Raw genomic sequence first — 23,550 nt, 5'->3', positions numbered from 1 at the left:
AATAGAGAATAACCACTTTGCTGATTCATACTGATGTTTCGGCATGTCTTCATTATCATCATCATCATTATTATTATTATTATTATACAGGATATATATATATATATATATATATATATATAGCGCCAACAGTTTGTTGCTATACTAGCTCATTATGAAATACTTACCTTAAAACGAAGCCCCGAACCAGTCACCCGGACACCGCTGAAGTAACTTTCATGTTCCCTCGGTGTCTCTTCCAGGTTTGGCGGCTCCGGCGCTGTGAGTGGCTGGAAGCTGCGATGACGTCACTCCCGCACATACGCGCGGGAGTTCACTTTGCGGCAAGAAGCTGGCAAGGAACTTGAAGGTCTGCTGGACCTTCAGAGCGCATGAGCCGCTGACGTCAGCGGCTGCATGCAGGGCCAATATCTCCTAAACCGTGCAGGTTTAGGAGATATAAATTTTACCTACAGGTAACCCTTATTATAGGCCTTATTATAGGCTTACCTGTAGGTAAAAGTAGAAAAATTGAGTATACTACCACTTTAACATTTGGTAGTCATATCCCCGAAAATTCTAAGAAGTATCTTTTTTTTGTTTATCTCATGGACGAAATGTGAGAAATAACGTATATATCATATACCACATACACTGCATATAGAATTTGAGGAAAATATGCTTATAAAATAGTTTACCATTTGCCAATTAAAATAAATAAATAAATAAATAAAATATGTCCCCGGATTTCATTTAAAAAAAAAAAAAATCTGGTCACCCCACTGTAAGTGGTAAAGGTTCCATCACTATTTTTCATGTGCGACTTGCCTTGACATCTGTGCATGAAATCGCACTGACTGGCAGCTTTGAAATTGTGCTGAAGTCGTGCGATTTCAAAGCCTCATTTAGTGTGGACCGGGGCTTATGGTGTGAATCTAGTGTGAGGAACAGTGTTGGTAGTAACTGCGTTTAAGTAAACGGCGTTACTTAACGCAGGTACTTTTGAGGGTAACGAGTAATCTATCAGATTACTCGTCCTGTCCCTGTAACGCCGTTGCCGCTACTTTCGGCTGCGTTACCGCAATTACATCTACCGCCACTAGAGGCAGTAGATGTAATTGTATTCCCCCAGGGTCGGCAAGGTGTCTGCACACGGACACTGGTGTCCGTGAGCGGTCCTTGCAGTGTCCGCCGCGCCGAAACTAGTCTCACTCTGCCCAGTGCCGTCTGCTGAAATCGGATCAATCCTCCTTGATGCGATCGCTCGGGGGTGGAGCCTCAGGCCTCCCTCGGGTTGTCCGCTCCCGCCTCCTGTTCAGCTCTAGCTCTTAGCAGTGGCACCGCCCACAAAGTCGAGTGGTGGTGGAGACTGGAGAGAGACCTGCGTGCGTGGCTGCGCAGTGATCTCTCTGTGACTGACTGTCCAGCGCGGGAGAAGAACAGGAGGACTGTAACGGTAGGTAAGGTTGTGGTGGACTCACTGGACTGGAGGTCTGGGAACCCTGCTTGCCCTGCTTTAAGGGGGAATGTCACCCTGACCTGCTGTAAGGGGGATCTAGGGGGGACCTGGGATGGCTGACCTGTCTGATATTGTCTGCTCTAAAGGGGTATTTACAAATATGGGGGACCCTCACCCTGTCCTAAGCCTGCTCTAATTGGGGATCTAGGGGGTTGCCTGCTCTAAAGGGGTATTTATAAATATGGGAGACCCTCACCCTGGCCTAGGCCTGCTCTAAAGGGGTCCCCCCTAGATCCCCCTTTAGAGCAGGCCTAGGCCAGGGTGAGGGTCCCCCATATTTATAAATACCCCTTTAGAGCCCCCTAGATCCCCCTTTAGAGCAGGCCTAGGCCAGGGTGAGGGTCCCCCATATTTATAAATACCCCTTTAGAGCAGGCAATGGCAGGCAGGTCAGCCATCCCAGGTCCCCCCTAGATCCCCCTTTAGAGCAGGCCTAGGCCAGGGTGAGGGTCCCCCATATTTATAAATACCCCTTTAGAGCAGGCAATGGCAGGCAGGTCAGCCATCCCAGGTCCCCCCTAGATCCCCCTTTAGAGCAGGCCTAGGCCAGGGTGAGGGTCTCCCATATTTAAAAATCCCCCTTTAGAGCAGACAGGTCAGCCATCCCAGGTTCCCCACCGATCCCCCTTTAGAGCAGGCCAGGGTGAGGGTCCCCCATATTTATACATCCCCCTTTAGAGAAGGCAAGGGAGTCCTATGGGGGAACCTGCCTGCACTAAAGGGGGATCTATGGGGGATAAATATGGGGGACCCTCACCCTGGTCAGGCCTGCTCTAAAGGGGGATCTATGGGGGACCTACCTGCATTACAGCAGGATCTATGGGGACCTGCCTGCTCTAAAGGGGGATCTACGGGAGACCTGCCCTGGCCTGCACTAAAGGGGGATCTATGGGGGACCTGCCTGCGCTAAAGTGGGGATTTATGGGGGGACCTGCCCTGGCCTGCACTAAAGGGGGACCAATGGGGGACATGCCCTGGCCTGCACTAAAGGGGGATCTATGGGGGACCTGCCCTGGCCTGCACTAAAGGGGGATCTATGGGGGACCTGCCCTGGCCTGCACTAAAGGGGGATCTATGGGGGACCTGCCCTGGCCTGCACTAAAAGGGGATCTATGGGGGACCTGCCCTGGCCTGCACTAAAGGGGATCTACAGGAGACCTGCCCTGGCCTGCACTGAAGGGGGATCTATGGGGGACCTTACTTTTGCCAGACTGGCAAAATATATATAAAACAACCAGTGGCAGTTACTTACAAAACAATATAGTCCAGGAGAATCCCCCACCACCACAGGGCACTGGGCAGCAGGAAGTCCACCACCACCAGTCCACCAATGGTGCAACGCACACAGCCAGCCCAGAAGAGGAGAGAGGCACAGACAGGCAGGCCTGAGGCCTGCAGGAGGACGGAGCCAGAGGGACCCGGACAACAGTGTGCCTGCCAGGCCAGAGGCCACACCACCACCAGCAAGCCCAGCACAGCAGGTACCAAAAAAAAAAAAAACTCACAGTCAGTCACAGAGAGTCAGGAGTCAGGTCTCAGACACCCACCAGCCACCACCCACCACACCACCATCAGCAGCGTGCCACACCACCAGTGTGCCACACCGCCGCCACCACCAGTGTTCCACACCGCCACCACCACCAGTGTTCCACACCACCACCACCACCAGTGTGCCACACTGCCACCACTTGTGTGCCACACCACCAACAGCCAGCCACTCCAGGCAGCAGGTACCAAAAAACAAAACAAAATACAGTTACTCACAGGCAGGAGGACTCAGGACTTAGACCCCCACAGTGTGCCACACCGCCACAACTATTAAAGATCTCATAGAACGTAATTGCATTATAGAATAGTAAAAAAAGTCACAGTTACTTTGCTGAGTAACTAATTACTTTTTCTATGTGGTAACTGAGTCAGTAACTCAATTACTTTTTGGGAAAAGTAATTTGTAACTGTAACTAATTACTTTTTTAAAGTAAGATGACCAACACTGGTGAGGAACTGTGCTTTTGACCACGGACCGCTGGGAAACCAGGGCCAGGATCTGTCCTAAACACCATCAAACTGCCCACACATGTTACATTTGTATCATGATACATTATAGTTACATTGTATCAGGTTATGTATCTTCTATGGCAGTGTTGGTATCAGGCTGTGTATATTCTATGGCAGTGTTGGTATCAGGTTGTGTATATTCTATGGCAGTGTTGGTATCAGGTTGTGTATATTCTATGGCAGTGTTGGTATCAGGTTGTGTATATTCTATGGCAGTGATGGTATCAGGTTGTGTATCTTCTATGGCAGTGTTGGTATCAGGTTGTGTATCTTCTATGGCAGTGATGGTATCAGGTTGTGTATCTTCTATGGCAGTGATGGTATCAGGTTGTGTATCTTCTATGGCAGTGTTGGTATCAGGTTGTGTATCTTCTATGGCAGTGATGGTATCAGGTTGTGTATCTTCTATGGCAGTGTTGGTATCAGGTTGTGTATCTTCTATGGCAGTGATGGTATCAGGTTGTGTATCTTCTATGGCAGTGTTGGTATCAGGTTGTGTATATTCTATGGCAGTGATGGTATCAGGTTGTGTATATTCTATGGCAGTGATGGTATCAGGTTGTGTATATTCTATGGCAGTGATGGTATCAGGTTGTGTATATTCTATGGCAGTGATGGTATCAGGCTGTGTATATTCTATGGCAGTGTTGGTATCAGGTTGTGTATATTCTATGGCAGTGTTGGTATCAGGCTGTGTATATTCTATGGCAGTGTTGGTATCAGGTTGTGTATATTCTATGGCAGTGATGGTATCAGGTTGTGTATCTTCTATGGCAGTGATGGTATCAGGCTGTGTATATTCTATGGCAGTGTTGGTATCAGGTTGTGTATATTCTATGGCAGTGTTGGTATCAGGCTGTGTATATTCTATGGCAGTGTTGGTATCAGGTTGTGTATATTCTATGGCAGTGATGGTATCAGGTTGTGTATATTCTATGCAAGTGTTGGTATCAGGTTGTGTATATTCTATGGCAGTGATGGTATCAGGTTGTGTATATTCTATGGCAGTGATGTATCAGGTTGTGTATATTCTATGGCAGTGATGGTATCAGGTTGTGTATATTCTATGGCAGTGATGGTATCAGGTTGTGTATCTTCTATGGCAGTGATGTATCAGGTTGTGTATATTCTATGGCAGTGTTGGTATCAGGCTGTGTATATTCTATGGAAGTGATGGTATCAGGCTGTGTATATTCTATGGCAGTGTTGGTATCAGGTTGTGTATATTCTATGGCAGTGTTGGTATCAGGTTGTGTATCTTCTATGGCAGTGATGGTATCAGGTTGTGTATATTCTATGGCAGTGTTGGTATCAGGTTGTGTATATTCTATGGCAGTGATGGTATCAGGCTGTGTATATTCTATGGCAGTGTTGGTATCAGGTTGTGTATCTTCTATGGCAGTGATGGTATCAGGTTGTGTATATTCTATGGCAGTGTTGGTATCAGGCTGTGTATCTTCTATGGCAGTGATGGTATCAGGTTGTGTATCTTCTATGGCAGTGATGGTATCAGGTTGTGTATCTTCTATGGCAGTGATGGTATCAGGTTGTGTATCTTCTATGGCAGTGATGGTGAACATTGTCACCCAGATGTTTTGGAACTACATTTCCCATGATGCTCGTGCACTCTGCAGTGTAGTTGAGCATATTGGGGAATGTAGTTCCAAAACATCTGGGGTGCCAAGGTTCCCCATCACTGTTCTATGGAGTCTGATAGATCCTGGGTCACCCTGTAGCATGACAGACAGCTCATGCATGTTGCATGCTGTACTACAAGACAAAAAAGCACTAGAACTGCAGATCTAGGAGCATAAAATATGATACAAATAAAGGGGGGAAATGACAAAGGAATGGATAAAGTCCATGCACTCCACAGAAGTACTATAAAGTCCATGTGCTCAGGGCTGCCATCAACGGGAGCTGAAACCAGGTGCCCATGGCTACATAGAAGACAGAAGAGAGAGGCGCCTCTGAGTGCAGTTTTAAAATGTAATAATTGGTAAAAACAATAACTCACATTAGGTACAAATATATGAGCAAGGTAGCGCCAATAGTGATTAAATTAGTCAACGGCAATAAAAGTCCATAATAAAGTTGAAAAGAAGATCGTCCAACCCCAGTGAATAGAGATGAGCTTAACTAGGATTGTGTATTTGGGAAGATACTGCGTAAAGATGTGGTACCTACATTCCATAGGAATATACAAGAACTGTTTGGAACTAAGGTGTCCAACTAACCACAGAAAAGGGGATAAAAGGAGAGAAAAAGTATGAATAGGGAACAAGGGGAAAATAAAAAAAGAGTATAGAAGGAAGAAACAGAAAGGAAGAGAAAAAAACGGAGGACTGGGGGGGATTTTAATGGTACCCTAATTAGGGATTCACCGATCCGATATTAGGATCGGATATCGGCGCCGATACTGCCACAATAGCTGGATCGGGGGATCGGTAAAATTAACCGATCCACGGACCGATCCGGTTTTGCTGAGTCCCGGCTCAGCCGTCCCTAACTTGCACGGAGCCGTCGATCCATGGGCCGATCTGGTTTTGCTGAGTCCCGGCTCAGCCGTCCCTTACTTGGTGTAGTAGTAGTATGGGATGGGAGCCGCTACTTCCTGTATAGGCCCGGCTCACAGGCGGAGTGATATCAGATGCACTCCGCCTGTGAATGGAGGAGCCACACACATGAAGCAGCGGCTTTGATCTGTACTGCAGCCGCTTGCATTTTGTGTATGTGTGTAGTTCCAGATCGGTATCGGTAGATACACAATGCCAGATATCGGTATGGGAAAAAGGAAAGTCGGATCGGTGCACCCGTAACCCTAATATAGAATATACAAACTCAGTTATAAAAACACAGATACAACTTTATTGATATCACATTGAACATTTTAAAACATAGACATATGTATTGCGACGGCATACATCATATACAAAAAATATCTGAGTACAACTAAGCAGTATAAAGCTGAATCAGGGCTAGGCCCGACATGTTTCGCAGTATGAAAAACTGCTTCCTCAGGGGCGTGTGTTTTTGTAGAGATGATGATGATATTCCCTAAAAGGTGTATAAGCACAAAATGAATATGCAATCCTCATTACACACAAGGGGTCACATGGAAAATCACTCTACTCCCCAGGGAGCAGGAGCCAACACCATAACCACAGGTGGAAGACAAGGAGGAGGGCCGTGAAACGTCTCCCCGGACGAGTGCGGGAGTGGGTGTGATGAAAAAAATGGTGGAAAATTGTGTGTGATTGGTAGAGACATAGCCAAGGATAAAAACTTTTTATACTCCACCTTATCTTCCACCTGTGGTTATGGTGTTGGCTCCTGCTGGGGAGTAGAGTGATTTTCCATGTGACCCCTTGTGTGTAATGAGGATTGCATATTAATTTTGTGCTTATACACCTTTTAGGGAATATCATCATCATCTCTACAAAAGCGCATGCCCCTGAGGAAGCAGTTTTTCAAGCGGAGTTCCGGCCTCAAATACCTTTTTTTTACTAAAAATACCCCTATAATACTAATCCATCGCCCTTTACAGAACTGCTATTCTCATACTTACAAGGTGTACGGTATTGGATTTTAGTCAAAATCTTACTTTTAAAAACGCTGTCTGAGCGCGGCCATCTTGGTTGTGGGCATCTGAAGCCACAGTGTAATCTGCTGTGTCCTTCTTCCTGATTCCAGGGAGTGTTCTGGGAGTTCTGTCTGATCCCAGCCTCCTGGGAGTGATGACAAACAGATCCCAGGATGCAATGCAAAGGCGGAAGTGATGTCGGTGGCCGCGGTCACAGAGGGGGAGAAGGAGGAAGTACAATTAAAAATGCCCTGAAAATTAGGTAAGGGACCCCCAAAAAAAAATTGAAAATGCCCAATTGTTGATCAGCATAGTGAGCACTCCAGGAATCACTAAAGTTGCAAAATAGGCCGGAACTCCGCTTTCATACTGCGAAACATGTCGGTTGCTCAGGATTAGTTGTACTCAGATATTTTTTGTATATGATGTATGCCGTCGCAATACAAATGTCTATGTTTTAAAATGTTCAATGTGATATCAATAAAGTTGTATCTGTGTTTTTATAACTGAGTTTGTATAGTCTATATTAAGGTACCATTAAAATCCCCCCCAGCCCTCCGTTTTTTTCTCTTCCTTTCTGTTTGTTCCTTCTATACTCATTTTTTGTTTTCCCCTTGTTGGTCCCTATTCAAACTTTTTCTCTCCTCTTATCCCCTTTGCTGTGGTTAGTTGGACGCCTCAGTTCCACACAGTTTTTGTGAATAGAGATGGGATATAGTTCATAAATCACCCCGTGGATAATCCAAACTGCTTACCAGATAAAAATGACCCTCAAATTATAGAGCGGTCATGAATGGCAAATGCGACAGATATTCAGCAGTAGCGACACCAAATAGCAGATGAGATGGCGACTTTCAGCAGTTAGTGAAGAGTTAACACCTCAGGATAAAAAAATAAAGACTATAATGGTGTAGTACGTTCTAAAATAAAATTCCATTTATTTGAATTGCACTTACATAAAATCAGCAGAAATCAGCATATAAACAAATCTGGAGACAGTGCCTCTGATGACGTCAAATCTATGACGAAACGCAATAAGACGGAGCCCTACGTCGGACGACAGCACGCTCAGTATACCGCGGTCTCTTCAGATGGCCGCTGGAGCCATCGCCTCCCAAGCCTCGTTCTGAAGATCCTTCCACCGTTCAGTCGGAATGTAGACGGGGACACTGTGAGGCCGTTCAGATCCTACATTCCTCCGCAGGACACCAGCTGAAGGGACTGACATTCACCTGGGATCCTACGATCCGCCACTACTTTGATATGCCTGCTTATACTTACCTAATGTGAGTTACTATTGTTTTTACCAGAAATTGGCATATAAACAAATCTGAAGAGACCGCGGTACTGAGCGTGCTGTCGTCCAATGTAGGGCTCCGCCTTACGTGTTTCATCATAGATTTGACGTCATCAGAGGCGCGGTCTGTTCAGATTTGTTTATTTGCCGATTTCTGCTGATTTTATATGTAAGTGCAATTCAAATAAATGGAATTTTATTTTAGAAAGTACTACACCATTATAGTCTTTTTTTATCCTGAGGTGTTAACTCTTCAATAATTGCTGAAAGTCGCCCTCTCATCTGCTATTTGGAGTCGCTACTGCTGAATATATGTTGCATTTGCCATTTATGACCGCTCTATTATTTGAGGGTCATTTTTACCTGGTAAGCAGTTATACTTCCCTCCTCTTTTGCACTTCCCTCCTGTTCAGTGCCCCCAAAGTAAGCAGCTTGCTCTGGGGGCACCCGAGCCGAGTCACAGCTCCCTGTGTCCATTCAGACACGGAGCCGCAACCCAGCCCCGCCCCCTCTCTCTCCTGATTGGCTGAATGATTTTGATAGCAGTGGGAGCCAGTTGCGCCATGCTGCTGTCTCAGCCAATGATGAGGGGAGTGCCAGGCAGCTTAGACACTCCTGCAACATCGCTGGATAAAGACAGGCTCAGGTAAGTATTTGGGGGGGCTGAAGGGGGCAGAAGCACATTTTTTAATCTTAATGCTTAGAATGCACCTTTTGCCTTTTACAATCCCTTTAATTTCCAGTTCACACTGGTGCGATGTGGGAAACCCTGAGATTCAGTCCCGCATCGCACCTGAATCGCACACTGGTTCACACTGACATCTGCAAACCGCTGTGGGTATCAATGTAAAGTTAATGAAACTTCCAGATTGGTTCACAGATCGAACTGTGTGATGGTGCAGCAATCAGATTGCATAGGTGGAACATTCCATTGTGGACCAAAAAAAGGGTCCTGCACTATTTTGAGGTGAATGTGATGTGATTACAGCCATACAGTTTGTACGGCTGAATTGGCATCGCACAGACATCGCATGTGATCTGCACAGCAATGCAGTGTGAATCGCATGCAATGTCTGTGATAGCACATGTGTGAACCCATCCTTAGGCTCCATTCACACTTGTGCAACTTATGTGACTTTGGACACATAAAGTTGCATGACAAGTTGGAAGCCATTCAAATCTATGCGACTTCAAGTCAGTTCACCACTTTGATGTGACTTTCATGCACCTTGAGTGCCATAAACTGCAATGTAAATTCTCAAACGTTGCATGAAAGTTGCATCTTAATGTTATCAATGCGACAGTTGTGCAACAGTCAACAGCCAAAGTTGCATCCAAGTCACACACACCCAAAGTTGCATCAAGGTTGCATCCAAGTCACATTCAAAATCCCCTGACTTTTTGAGTCACAGAAGTGTGAATGGAGCCTTATTAAAAAAAAAGAATGATTTTAGTTCACATTGTGGGAACACAATTTGGTTGCTTGCAGCCACCCGTCATCTTTATATGCAGGCCATAAATAGCGCGGGATAACTATCATTCTTCCTTAAGTTCTGGTTCACACTGGTGCGATGCGGGAAACCCTGCGATTTCTGCTGGTTCCTGCATCGCACAATGGTTCACACTGAGATCTGCGAATCGCTGGGGGTGTCATTGTAAAGTTAATGACACCCCCGATTGGATCGCAGTATGAACTGTGAAATGGTGCAGGAATCGGATTGCATAGGTATGAACACCCATGCAATTCTTTTCCAGTGCAAACTAAAAAATGGGTCCGGCACCATTTTGGTGTGAATGCGATTTCAGCTATAGGGCTCTTTCACACGGGCATTTCGTATGTCCGTATAGCACCCCATCCGTTTGCGGATGACATACGGACATAATGCATATCAATGGGTTTCGGATGTCAGCAGATAACCATCCGCTGACATCCGATTTGCGTCCTTTCAGTTCAGTTCCGTTTTTTGGAATGGAACAGAACCCTATTTTTCTTCTGTTAAAAAAAACGGAAAGGATGCAAAATCGGATGTCAGCGGTGTCATCCGCTGTCATCCGCAATCCCATAGACATACATTATGTCCGCATATCTTCCGCAAACGGATGGGATGATATGCGGACATACGGAGCGTATGACACAAGTGTCATCCGTGTCCATGAAAAAAAAAAAAGTGCCGCAGCGGAAGAAGAAATCGGAGCAGCCGTGTGAAAGAGCCCTTACAGTCTTGTGACTTCTATCAGTTTTTGGCTAAAGCTTGTAGGAGGAGATTTCATTCTACTCTAGTTGTCCTATGAGTCTGCAGGACCCCTGAATCTCTGTCTGGACAGTTCTGATTGGCCCCGTGCTGATCACATGCACCCCTCCCAAGAAAATAAAAAACTCTAGCAAAACACACCAAACTGAGCATGTGCAGAGTGACTCCAAGGCTCTGTTCTAGCAGGGAATGGATTGGGGGCATTGGAAGAAGGGGAGGATCGAAAAAGACAGGGTCAAACAGCCTTTTTTTACATTTTTCTGGCTTTTTGTTCTTTTATTTTCACCTATTGACGTGGCCACTTCTTGTATTAGGGAGGCTACACTCACTCATCCACTGTATCTATGGAGGAGCTGCATAGTCACCCATGGACAGCAGCATTGTCAGTGATGTTTGCTGGTGGTCTACCTCCCCTCTACTTGGGGGTACGCGATATTTTGGCCCTGCGTTGGCAGGTAGGACAGGGGTGCCTGGGAAACATGGTGGGGGGACCTGCACAGGGGAGGATGGGGGTACGTGGAAACTCTACAGCCACCCGATCGCTTTCAACTGACAGTGGCTAGTCAGATTTACACTGCTGTATGCCATACGTCGGTGGGGGCAAATGGGTTAAAAAAAGTAAAAAATTAACTGATTTACTGGCAGCATCAAGAGACCCAAAAACTGCCGTGTTCATTCTAGTGGTAGACTGCATCATAAATTCCATTTTTTTTTTTTTTACCCAGAGTTCCACTTCTCGACGACCACTTGCTGCAGTTTTACTGTGGCAGGTTGGCTCTGTCCCATGAAACGACGTAAATGTATGTCGCTTCGTAGGGGGGGGTTCACCACAGGGGAAGCGAATCATCGGGTCTGGCGGCCATGATTGCCGCCGGGCACCCGCGATCGCTCCTTAATGGAAACGGAACGGTGGTCTGACGTTGTAAACACGACAGACCGCTGTTCTGTCAGTAATGAACAGAGGGATCCTGGGTTCCTCTTATTTAGGAGCACAGGTCTCTTGTGTTCATCCAGCAAGCCCATCCCCCACACAGTTAAAAAGCACCCCCTAGGAACACATTTAACCCTTTGATCGCCCCTTTCCTGCCAGTGTCATTATTACAGTAAGTGCCGGGTCACACTTGTGCGATGCGGGAAGGCTGCGAATTCGCAGCCTGTTCCCGCATCGCAAACGCACATCTGGCAGCTCACACTGCCATAGGCGATACGCTGGGGGTGTCAATGAAATGTTAACGACACCCCCAGTTTGATCGCATATCGCAGTGCGATCTTACAGTTCGTAAAAGATCGGATCGCACAAGTGTGAACCACTGTGCGATCCGATCCTGATGCGTCTGAAAAAAAGGGTCCTGTGAGACTTTTGTGCGGGTGCAGTGCGAATTTCAGCCATACAAAGTGTATGGCTGAATTCGCACTGCACATCCGATCGCATGTAATGAAGGAGCAGTGCGATCCGATATTACATGCGATCGCCACACACGCTATAGTGTGAACCGGCACTAAGGGTCCTTTCACACTGGGCTGATCTTTTTTTGGTCCGCTCCGGCACTTTTTTTTTTTTTTTTACGGACACGGTTGACACTTGTGTCATCCGTGTCCGTATGTCCGTTTATCATCCCATCCGTTTTTGGATGATATACGGACATAATGTATGTCAATGTGATTGCGGATGTCAGCGGATGACACCGCTGACGTCCGATTTTGCGTCCGTTCCGGTTTTTAAAAAGGAAGAAAAATAGGGTTCTGTTCTGTTCCAAAAAATGGAACAGAACTGACAGGACGAAAATCGGATGTCAGCGGTGTCATCCGCAATCCCATTGATATGCATTATGTCCGTATATCATCCACAATCGGATGGGGTGATATATACGGACATACGGAGCGCCCGTGTGAAAGGACCTATTTTTAGCACTGATTACTGTAGTAATGTCACTGGTATCCCCAAAAGTGTCAAAAATGTCAGATCTGTCCGCCGCAATGTCGCAGTCCCGCTAAAAATTGCAGATCGTCACTAATTACTAGTAAAAAAATAAATAAAAATGACATAAATCTAGTTTGTAGACGTGATGACTTTTGCGCAAACGAATCAATATACACTTATTGGGATTTTTTTTTACCACAAATATGTTGCAGAAAACAAATTGGCCTAAAATGTTAAAAAATTTTGAATTCTAAATTTTCTTTTTTTGAGAATGTTTTATAGCAGAAAGTAAAAAATATTGTTTTTTTTTTCAGAACTGTCGCTCTTTTTTGTTTATAGCGCAAAAAATACAAATCGCACAAGTGATCAAATACCACCAAAAGAAAGCTCTGTTTGTGGGAAAAAAGGACATCAATTTTATTTGGGTACAGCATCGCACAACCGCGCAATTGTCAGTTAAAGTAACGCAGTGCAGAATCACAAAAAATGGCCTGGCCATTAAGGGGGTTAATCCTTCTTGTCCAGAAATGGTTAAACTTGTATTATCCCTGTTGTCCGTCCGTGTGTTCCATATTTAGGCCCCTTTCACACTTGTGCGACTTGTCCCGCGATTTGGGACTGCAAAGTCGCATGACAAGTCGTTCTCCATGATTTCCAATGAGTACCGACTTCAAGTCGCAACGACTTCAAAGCAGTCCCCTGCACTACTTGTGGCTGATTTTCATGCGTTTTGAGGTCCAAAGACATAGGCATTGCTTCAAGTCGCAACGACTTCAAAGCAGTCCCTGCACTACTTGTTGCTGGTTTTTGAGGTCCAAAGACATAGGCATTGCTTCAAGTCACGGCAGCAAAATCGAAGTAAAATTGCGCGACTTTTAAGTCGCACAAGTGTGAAAGGGGCCTTTAGGCAGCATGCTTTGCTTGTAAAATGATTGGTTGGTAAATACAGAGCGGCACAGAATATCAGCGATGGGAGTGGTTTCTGACAATGACAGCCAATCAGTAGCATGCACTGCTGTTGAAAAGGTCGCATTGCATGTTTCTATGCAGTAAAATATAATGCAGCTCTGAGCGGCATGGAAGGGCTCGCCTTCTAGGAACGTACATTTTCGCAGCTAATTTTTATTGCAGTGATGATTTTATTGATGTGTCCGGCAATATCAGTTGTTTGCATGGCTGGGAAATATTTGAATATTTTGGAATTACCATCTCTGATTCTGCGGCCAGCCCAGCTACAGGCTCTGCGTGATCGCTCGCTAAACGCACGGGTCTCTGGGTTATTTTTAAGATGTTGCCCACACTTGTGTGGGTATGTTGTTGAGCAGGCAATTATTACTAAGCAGCATGGGTGCTGTGTAGGCGGACTCTGTATAGGCCTGAATTTGGGTCAGCCAACCTGAAGCGGGCCAAGCTGTCTGCATGCCACAAATCTTAGCAAGCTTTTTTTTATTTAAAGTGGGATTTTTCTTAATGCTTCCATCATATGGTATTAAAGTGGAACTATAGGAAAAAAAATACATATATGCCACAGCAATAACGCCGCAGTTTTGATGGTGTCTTAGCCCCCGTTCACACTAGGTCGCTCCGACTTCGGGGGCGACCTGTGAAGTCGCGTGCACCGCGACTTCGGCGCGATTTGCACGGACTTCATCTAATGAATGTCTATGCAAGTCGCCTCCAGGTCGCCCCGAAGTAGTACAGGACCCTTTTTATAAGTCGGAGCGACTTGTGTCGCTCCTATTAGAACCAGTCCTGTACTACTCAATGGACCCGACGGTGCGCGACTTGCCAGGCTGACCAAGTCGCCTGGCAAGTCGTAATAGTGTGAACCGGCTCTTAAAGCGGTTGTGTCCTCAAAAGAACAAAACATAAAACAAACCCTGCAGGACAAAGACATAATGTGCTAGTATGGATAGCATACTAGCTCATTATGAAACACTTACCTTAGAACAAAGCCCCGACACAGTCGCCCGGACACCGCTGAAGCAGCTGACACCTTCCCTCTGCGTCTCTTCCGGGTTCTCGGCTCCGGCGCTTTAAGTGGCCGGAGCCGTGATGGCACCACTCCGGGAAGGAGCCGACAAGGAGCTCTGGAGGTCGGCCGGACCTTCAGAGCGCATGCCCCGCTGGTGTCAGCGGCTGTATGCAGGGCGAATATCTCCTAAACCATGCAGGTTTAGGAGATATTAATTTTACCTATAGGTAAGTCTTATTATAGGCTTACCTGTAGTAAAAGTTAAAAAGCAGAGTATACTACTGCTTTAAAGGATAACTCCACTTTTGTGGGGGGCACAAATCATATTGTAATTGAATGTTATTAAATATCTTTCCTTTTCAATCTGCAGCTGCTGTAATTTTCAGAAAATACAATGCAATATGGCTGCCTGGAGGTGTTCTGTACACAGAATGTATACTGACCACACCCCAGAAACATCATTGGTGTCAGTGGGAGGAATAGGGCCCCATCATTGGTGTCACTGGGATGATTAGTGCCTCATCATTGATGTCAGTGGGAGGAACAGTGCCCCATCATTGGTGTCAGTGGGAGGACTAGTGCCCCATCATTGGTGTCAGTGGGAGGAATAATGCCCCATCATTGGTGTCAGTGGGAGGACTAGTGCCCCATCATTGGTGTCAGTGGGAGGAACAGTGCCCCATCATTGGTGTCAGTGGGAGGACTAGTGCCCCATCATTGGTGTCAGTGGGAGGAATAATGCCCCATCATTGGTGTCAGTGGGAGGAATAGTGCCCCATCATTGGTGTCAGTGGGAGGAATAGTGGCCCATCATTGGTGTCAGTGGGAGGAATAGTGCCCCAAACTAGGTGTCAGTGGGATGAATAATCGCACATTGTTGGTGTCAGTGGGGTAATTAGTGCCTTTTAGGGAAGAATAGGTCCCCAAGGGCCGGATAAAGATAAGCAAAGTGCCACATTTGGCCCCCTAGCTGCAGTTTGGAGACCACAGTCTTAGATGGACTTGAAGGCTAGGTTCACACGTTATCATATATATATATATGGTAATGATATACAGAGCATTAAAAGCACACATTTTTGCACAAAAAAAATGCATTTCATTCGGTAGTCCATTCAAGATGAATCTGATTTCAGCCGTTCAGAAATCAGACCTGAGCTTTTTTTTTTTCTGGACAGTGCACTGCACTACAACGCAGTACAGTGGCTTGTGTTGCACTGCAGCATAGCACACCTCTGTCAGCATGGTGCAACGGGGCGCCGTTCAGAATGTATAGCACTGCACCAAGCCATAGCAAGCAGCGTGCGGTGCCAGCCACTGCAGGAAACGAGCACAGGAATGTGGGTATCCCACAGTGCAACAGCGTGAACCATCGTTTGTTACCCCAATACTTCAATGGTGTTCTTGACAGTCCCTCTGCTTTTCTATTAATAACTTACCACACTAAGCAGGAGAGCACAGCATGGTCAGTTCTCTAGCTGTACTGTGAACTTACCCTGCTCTTCTCTAATGATCAGACCTGTTCTGACATCCCCCCGCTCCCCGCACAGCCTGTCACTGGGAATCTCAGTGTGCTGCTGCTTCTCCTCCCCCAGCTCTTATGAAGCTGAGAACAGAGGGAATGTGATCACTTATAAGAAAGGAAAAAAGTTATTTATAATGTTTTTTTTATATCTATACACAAAATGTTTTGCCTTTCATTTCTATTTTAAACTGAATGGGTTGTTTTTGCAATGTGATCATTTACAATTACTTTAAAGTGGTTGTAAAACCTTAAAGTCATTGTAAAGTCGCGTGCTTTTTTTTTTTTTTTTTTAATAATAAACGTTCTACTTCCCTCCTCTGTGCACAGAGCAACCCCAATCCTCCTCTTCTCGGGTCCCTCATATCCTGCTCCTGGCCCCTCCCTCCTATCGAGTGCCCCCACAGCAAGTAGCTTGCTATGGGGGCTCCTGATTTTTTATTTTTTTTTTTATGGGAATGTTATATAGCAGAATGTAAAAAATGTTTTTTGTTTTTTTTCAGAATTGCCGTTCTTTTTTTGCTTATAGCGCAAAAAAAAACAAAAAAAAAAACAAACAATAAAAATGACATACATTTTTCATTGGTGCAATGCTGCTGTCTAAATGTGCCCCCTGTGCTCCTTCATCCAGAGTGTAGGCACTGTAATACAGGAGAAGTGTTACTGGCCAGATCTCCAGTTCTCCAGTTGAAAACAGAGAAGGGGGGGGGGGGGGGGGAACGAATTCAACCACCATTTCCAATGATTGTAAAACTGCAATATATTAAACGTAATGGGATTATGACGGGGGTCGCAGCCTCTTGGGAATACGACGGGGTCGCAGCCTCCTGTGAATACGACGGGGGTCGCAGCCTCCTGTGAATACGACGGGGGTCGCAGCCTCCTGTGAATAAGACGGGGGTCGCAGCCTCCTGGGAATACAACGGGGTCGCAGCCTCCTGTGAATACGACGGGGGTCGCAGCCTCCTGTGAATACGACGGGGGTCGCAGCCTCCTGTGAATACGACGGGGGTCGCAGCCTCCTGGGAATAAAACGGGGGTCGCAGCCTCTTGGGAATATGGCAGAGTTCTGGGAATTTGACGGGGTTCTCAGCCTCCTGGGAAAATGACGGGGGCCGTAGCCTCCTGGGAATATGACAGGGTTCGCAGCCTCTTGGGAAAATGACGGGGGTCGCAGCCTCCTGGGAATACGACGGGGGTCGCAGCCTCCTGGGAATACGACGGGGGTCGCAGCCTCCTGGGAATACGACGGGGGTCGCAGCCTCCTAAGAAAATTTTGGGGGTAGCAGCCTCTTGGGAAAATGACGGGGGTCACAGCCTCCTGGGAATACGACGGGGGTCGCAGCCTCCTGTGAATACGATGGGGGTCGCAGCCTCCTGGGAATACGACGGGGATCGCAGCCTCCTGGGAATACGACGGGGGTCGCAGCCTCCTGGGAATACGACAGGGGTCACAGCCTCCTGGGAGAATTTTGGGGGTAGCAGCCTCTTGGGAAAATGACGGGGGTCGCAGCCTCCTGGGAATACGACGGGGGTCGCAGCCTCCTGGGAATACGACGGGGGTTGCAGCCTCGTGGGAATACGATGGGGGTCGCAGCCTCGTGGGAATACAACATGGAGTCGCAGCCTCCTGGGAATACGACGGGGGTAGCAGCCTCTTGGGAAAATGATGGGGGTCTCAGCCTCCTGGGAATACGACGGGGGTAGCAGCCTCTTGGGAAAATGATGGGGGTCTCAGCCTCCTGGGAATACGACGGGGGCCGCAGCCTCTTGGGAATACGACGGGGGTCGCAGCCTCTTGGGAATACGATGAGGGTCGCAGCCTCTTGGGAATATGACAGGGTTCTGGGAAAATGACGGGTGTCACAGCCTCCTGGGAATACGACGGGGGTCCCAGCCTCTTGGGAATAGTAAAGGTTCTGGGAAAATGGCCGGGGTCGCACCACCTGGGAAAATGGCGGGGGTCGCACCCTCCTGGGAAAATGGTGGGGGTCGCAGCTTCCTGGGAAAATGACGGGGGTCGCACCCTCCTGGGAAAATGGCGGGGGTCGCACCCTCCTGGGAAAATGGAGGGGGACGCTCCCTCCAGGGAAAATGGCGGGGGTCGCACCCTCCTGGGAAAATGGTGGGGGTTGCAGCTTCCTGGGAAAATGACGGGGGTCGCACCCTCCTGGGAAAATGGCGGGGGTCGCACCCTCCTGGGAAAATGGCGGGGGTCGCACCCTCCTGGGAAAATGGCGGGGGTCGCACCCTCCTGGGAAAATGGCGGGGGTCGCACCCTCCTGGGAAAATGGCGGGGGTCGCACCCTCCTGGGAAAATGGCGGGGGTCGCAGCCTTCTGAGAATATGACGGGGGTCGCAGCCTTCTGAGAATATGACGGGGGTCGCAGCCTCCTTGGATTATGACGGGGGTCGCAGCCTTTTGAGAACATGATGGGGTTCTGGGAATATGATGCGGTTCTGGGAATATAGTGGGGTTCTGGGAATATGATGGGGGGGTCGCAGCCTCCTGGGAATATGCTGGGGGTTGCAGCCTCCTGGGATATATGAAGTGGGGGTCACAGAAGGGGGGGAAAATGCCTAAAAAAAAGAAAACGAATGCAACCACCATATCTAATGATTGATAAACTGCAATGTAATAGTTTTGTTTTGGGTTTAATACCGCTTTAAGCCTCAGCTCCAAAACACATTCGCCGAGACGAGCGCGGTGTGGTACGACGTCCTCCAGCCGACTTTCAAACAACGTCTTTGTATTGTTCTGCATTTGCATCCTTCATACAAGAGAAGTGGAATTGTTTTCCTCGGTCTTCTTGTTTCCAAACAATGATGGATGCGGAGCGGCGGGGCTGAGCGGGCTGGGAGACGTGTGTGTCATTCGGCGGGTCTTTTATGGAAATTTGATTCGATTACATTACATTTGCATTGCTCATCAGAATGCCACCAATATATTAGAAGATGTTTTTTTCCGCATAAATCCACAATATTACACTCTATGCTTTAGTAGTTCCGTCCGCCTGGAATATGCGTTTCGGTGGTTTGCGTCTGGTTTAGAAATGTCTGTGAATTAGCGCGATGCGTATAAAAAGGGTAATGATACCTTAATGTCCAGGTTATTGTAATTGCAGGTGTCTGGCATGGCAGACGCATAGTGGGGTCATTTTAGATATTGCTGTGGATCCTGCTAAACTCTATAGAGTACAACAACCCCTTAAAAAAAGAAAAAATAAATAAATATATATATGATGGGTCGCGACCTCTTTGGAATATGAGGGGGTTGTGACTTCTTTGGATTATGATGAGAGTCGCAGCCTCCTGAGAAATATATTGAGGGTCGGAGCCTCCTGAGAAATATATTGGGGGTCAGAGCCTCCTGGGATATTAAGGCGATTGAGGTCTCCTGAGGTATGATGAGTCTCCCAGCCTCCTTGCATATGACAGGTCTCCCAGCCTCCTGGCATATGACTGGTCTCGCAGCCTCCTGGCATATGACGGGTCTCCCAGCCTCCTGGCATATGACGGGTCTCGCAGCCTCCTTGCATATGACGGGTCTCGCAGCCTCCTGGCATATGACGGGTCTCGCAGCCTCCTGGCATATGTCGGGTCTTGCAGCCTCCTTGCATATGACGGGTCTCGCAGCCTCCTGGCATATGACAGGTCTCGCAACATCCTGGGATATGACAGGTCTCTCAGCCTCCTGGGATATGACGGGTCTCGCAAGCCTCCTGGCATACGACGGGTCTCGCGGCCTCCTTGCATATGATGGGTCTCGCAGCCTCCTGCCATATGACAGTTCTCGCAGCCTCCTGGCATATGACGGGTCTCGCAGCCTCCTTGCATATGACGGGTCTCCCAGCCTCCTTGCATATGACGGGTCTCCTAGCCTCCTGGCATATGACGGGTCTCGCAACCTCCTGAGATATGAGGGGTCTCGCAAGCCTCCTGGGATATGAGGGGTCTCGCAAGCCTCCTGGGATATGAGGGGTCTCGCAAGCCTCCTGGGATATGAGGGGTCTCGCAAGCCTCCTGGCATATGATGGGTCTTGCAAGCCTCCTGGCATATGACGGGTCTCGCGGTCTCCTGGCATATGATGGGTCTCGCGGTCTCCTGGCATATGACGGGTCTCCCAGCCTCCTTGCATATGACGGGTCTCCTAGCCTCCTGGCATATGAGGGGTCTCGCAACCTCCTGGGATATGAGGGGTCTCGCAAGCCTCCTGGGATATGAGGGGTCTTGCAAGCCTCCTGGGATATGAGGGGTCTCGCAGCCTCCTTGGATATGAGGGGTCTCGCAGCCTCCTGGGATATGAGGTGTCTCGCAGCCTCCTGGGATATGAGGTGTCTCGCAGCCTCCTGGGATATGAGGTGTCTCGCAGCCTCCTGGCATATGACGGGTCTCGCAGCCTCCTGGCATATGACGGGTCTCGCAGCCTCTTGGTATATGACTGGTCCCGCAGCCTCCTGGCATATATGATGAGGGTCTCCAATGGGGCTGCGGGTACAGGACACACCATCAGAATTGCAACAGGGGAAAAATAAAACAGAAAAGCCCCCCCCCCCCCAAAAAAAAAAGAAACAAAAAAAATCCTACTAATAATGTAGGATTGGGGATGAGTGGACAGAGGCATTGACCTACAGCGTAATTGCACAGTGAACTTATACTATAAAGACTTAACAAATCTAAGCTCAAGAACAAACAACTAATATATTGCAGCCTACCAGTCCTTAGATAAGGTGACTACCTGTTGATCCTGCCAGAAATGCCATGTTCTTTTCATTTCCTATGAGCTGAGCTGAAAGCGCAATATTCCAAAAGTAAGGGACCCCTGTAGCTAAAGGCAGTAGCAGTTGGGTTGGAAAAATTTTGTGCGTGCAGCGCATTACAACTCTACCTGGGGTGCCCAGGGGGGGGGGGGGGGTCAGGTTGTCCTCTCCTGACCGTCATAGCTTTACCACACCCAACTTAAAAAGCACACACACTTGTCAATGTGCTGCTGAAATGTCCCTCATTCTCAACTCCAAAAGTTAGGAGGTATGCAACTTCCTCTATAGTAACTCTTCTTCTTCTTTATTGTAGGTAAATAATGGATTCCAAGCAGAAGCAACATGCTGTCATTGAGTTCTTGATGAAGGAGAGGTGCAGACTGCCCACAGTAAGCTACCTAATATTTACAGAGATTACACCATTGACAAGCATCTCCAATGATAAGACATTGCTGTTGTCAATGGTGTCATCTCTGTAAACATTATGTAGCCTTCTGTGGATGTCGAACAGCCTAGAATATTTCTTCATCAAGAACTCGATAACGGCACATTGCTTCTGCTTTGATTCCATTTACCTGCAATGAAAAAGTAGAAGAACATGTGACATTTAAACAACATATGTAAGTTCATAAAAAAAGTTTAGACCACTTTTGCATTACTTTCAGTATATCCCTCATATACACTATATAACCAAAAGTATTGGGACGCCTGCCTTTACACGCACATGAACTTTAATGACATCCCTGTCTTAGTCCGTAGGGTTCAATATTGGGTTGGTCCACCCTTTGCAGCTATAACAGCTTCAACCCTTCTGGAAAGGCTGTACACAAGGTTTAGGAGTGTGTCTATGGGAATGTTTGACCATTCTTCCAGAAGCGCATTTGTGAGGTCAGGCACTGATGTTGGTCGAGAAGGCCTGGCTCGCCGTCTCTGCTCTTATTCATCGCAAAGGTGTTCTATTGGGTTGAGGTCAGGACTCTGTGCAGAATGGTCAAACATTCCCACAGACACACTCCTAAACCTTGTGGACGGCCTTCCCAGAAGAGTTGAAGCTGTTATAGCTGCAAAGGGTGGGCCAACTCAATATTGAGCCTTATGGACGAAGTCTTGGATGCCATTAAAGTTCATGTGTGTGTAAAGGCAGGCGTCCCAATACTTTTGAAAATATAGAGTATGTAGTAATATGTGTTATGCTCATGGCTTTGCATTCTTGGCAGGATGACCTTAAGTAGATTTCCTGGGATGATGTGGGGTTGAGGAAGACACAGGGTGACCATATGTTGTCTTTGGCAGAGGTGTCTGGCCTTGTGTCATGATTGGAGGAGTAGAATGGAAGGCGACTCGTACCAATTACAATGTCTATTGTCTTAGGTGGAGGCATGGAGAGGTCATACTGTACTACATATCACAATCCCCAACTGTGCCACGCACTGCCAACTGCTGAATGTATCACTATTCGAATCCGGGCACAAGAAAGTTCAGCCAATGTGATATTATTGAAATGTAAAATAATAAATGTCCACTGATTTTTGCTCCAATTTATAAATGACTAGCCAATCCTAAGCAGTGTTCCAGAGCTAGGGGCCAGCAACTGTTATTGCTGAAGAGCTGTGCGATGAATCCGGGGGCAATAAAATAGACGGGTTTCTTTGTAGTATAATATACAGGATTTATTCTCTCCTGAGAAGAGGTGTTGTAGGAGGGATATGATCACCATGTATAAATACGTAAGGGGGGGGGGGGGGTTGCGTTCCCCAAATGAACAATCCCCCCATAATGACAACATGAAATAAGTCTTTGCAAATTTATTAAAAATAAAAAAGGAATAAAAATCACATGCACATAAGTAGTCATGTTTGCCATGACACTCAAAATTGAGCTCAGGTGCATCCCGTTTCCACTGATTGTCCTTGAGATGTTTCTACAACTTGTTTGGAGTCCACCTGTGGTAAATTCAGTTGATTGGACATGATTTGGAAAGACCCACACCTGTCTATATAATAAGGTCCCACAGTTAACAGTGCATGTGAGAGCACAAACAAAGCTATGAAGTCCAAGGAATTGCCTGTAGACCTCCTAGGATTGTATGGAGGCACAGATCTGGGGAAGGGTACAGAAAAAGGTCTGCAGCATTGAAAGTCCCAATGAGCACAGAGGCCTCCATCATCCGTAAACGTTCCATGAAATCATTCTCTGACCATCACCTGTTCAGTGTCTGCAGTCTCTGACCATCTCCTTTTCTTTGTCTGCAGTCTCTGACCATCACCTCTTCAGTGTCTGCAGTCTCTGACCATCTCCTGTTCCATGTCTGCAGTCTCTGTCCATCTCCTGTTCTATGTCTGCAGTCTCTGACCATCTCCTGTTCCATGTCTGCAGTCTCTGTCCATCTCCTTTTCTTTGCCTGCAGTCTCTGACCATCTCCTTTTCTTTGTCTGCAGTCTCTGACCATCTCCTGTTGCATGTCTGCAGTCTCTGACCATGTCCTGTTCTATGTCTGCAGTCTCTGACCATCTCCTGTTGCAAGTCTGCAGTCTCTGACCATCTCCTGTTGCATGTCTGCAGTCTCTGACCATCTCCTGTTCTATGTCTGCAGTCTCTGACCATCTCCTGTTCTATGTCTGCAGTCTCTGACCATCTCCTTTTCCTTGTCTGCAGTCTCTGACCATCTCCTGTTCTATGTCTGCAG

General features: G+C 47.2%; 1 protein-coding gene across 3 annotated transcripts in view; it reads left to right on the top strand.

Annotated features, from left to right (window-relative positions):
* DNAJC6 (DnaJ heat shock protein family (Hsp40) member C6) overlaps positions 1 to 23,550 on the top strand; it is a 190,949-nt gene that overhangs the window by 66,254 nt on the left and 101,145 nt on the right. The gene's annotated exons all lie outside the window — the stretch shown is intronic.

This window comes from Pelophylax lessonae, assembly GCF_965119305.1.
Source record: "Pelophylax lessonae genome assembly, chromosome: 8".
NCBI lineage: Eukaryota > Metazoa > Chordata > Amphibia > Anura > Ranidae > Pelophylax > Pelophylax lessonae.
The sequence above is the reverse complement of the archived record's forward strand: the minus strand, read 5'-3'. Positions and strand labels throughout refer to the sequence as shown.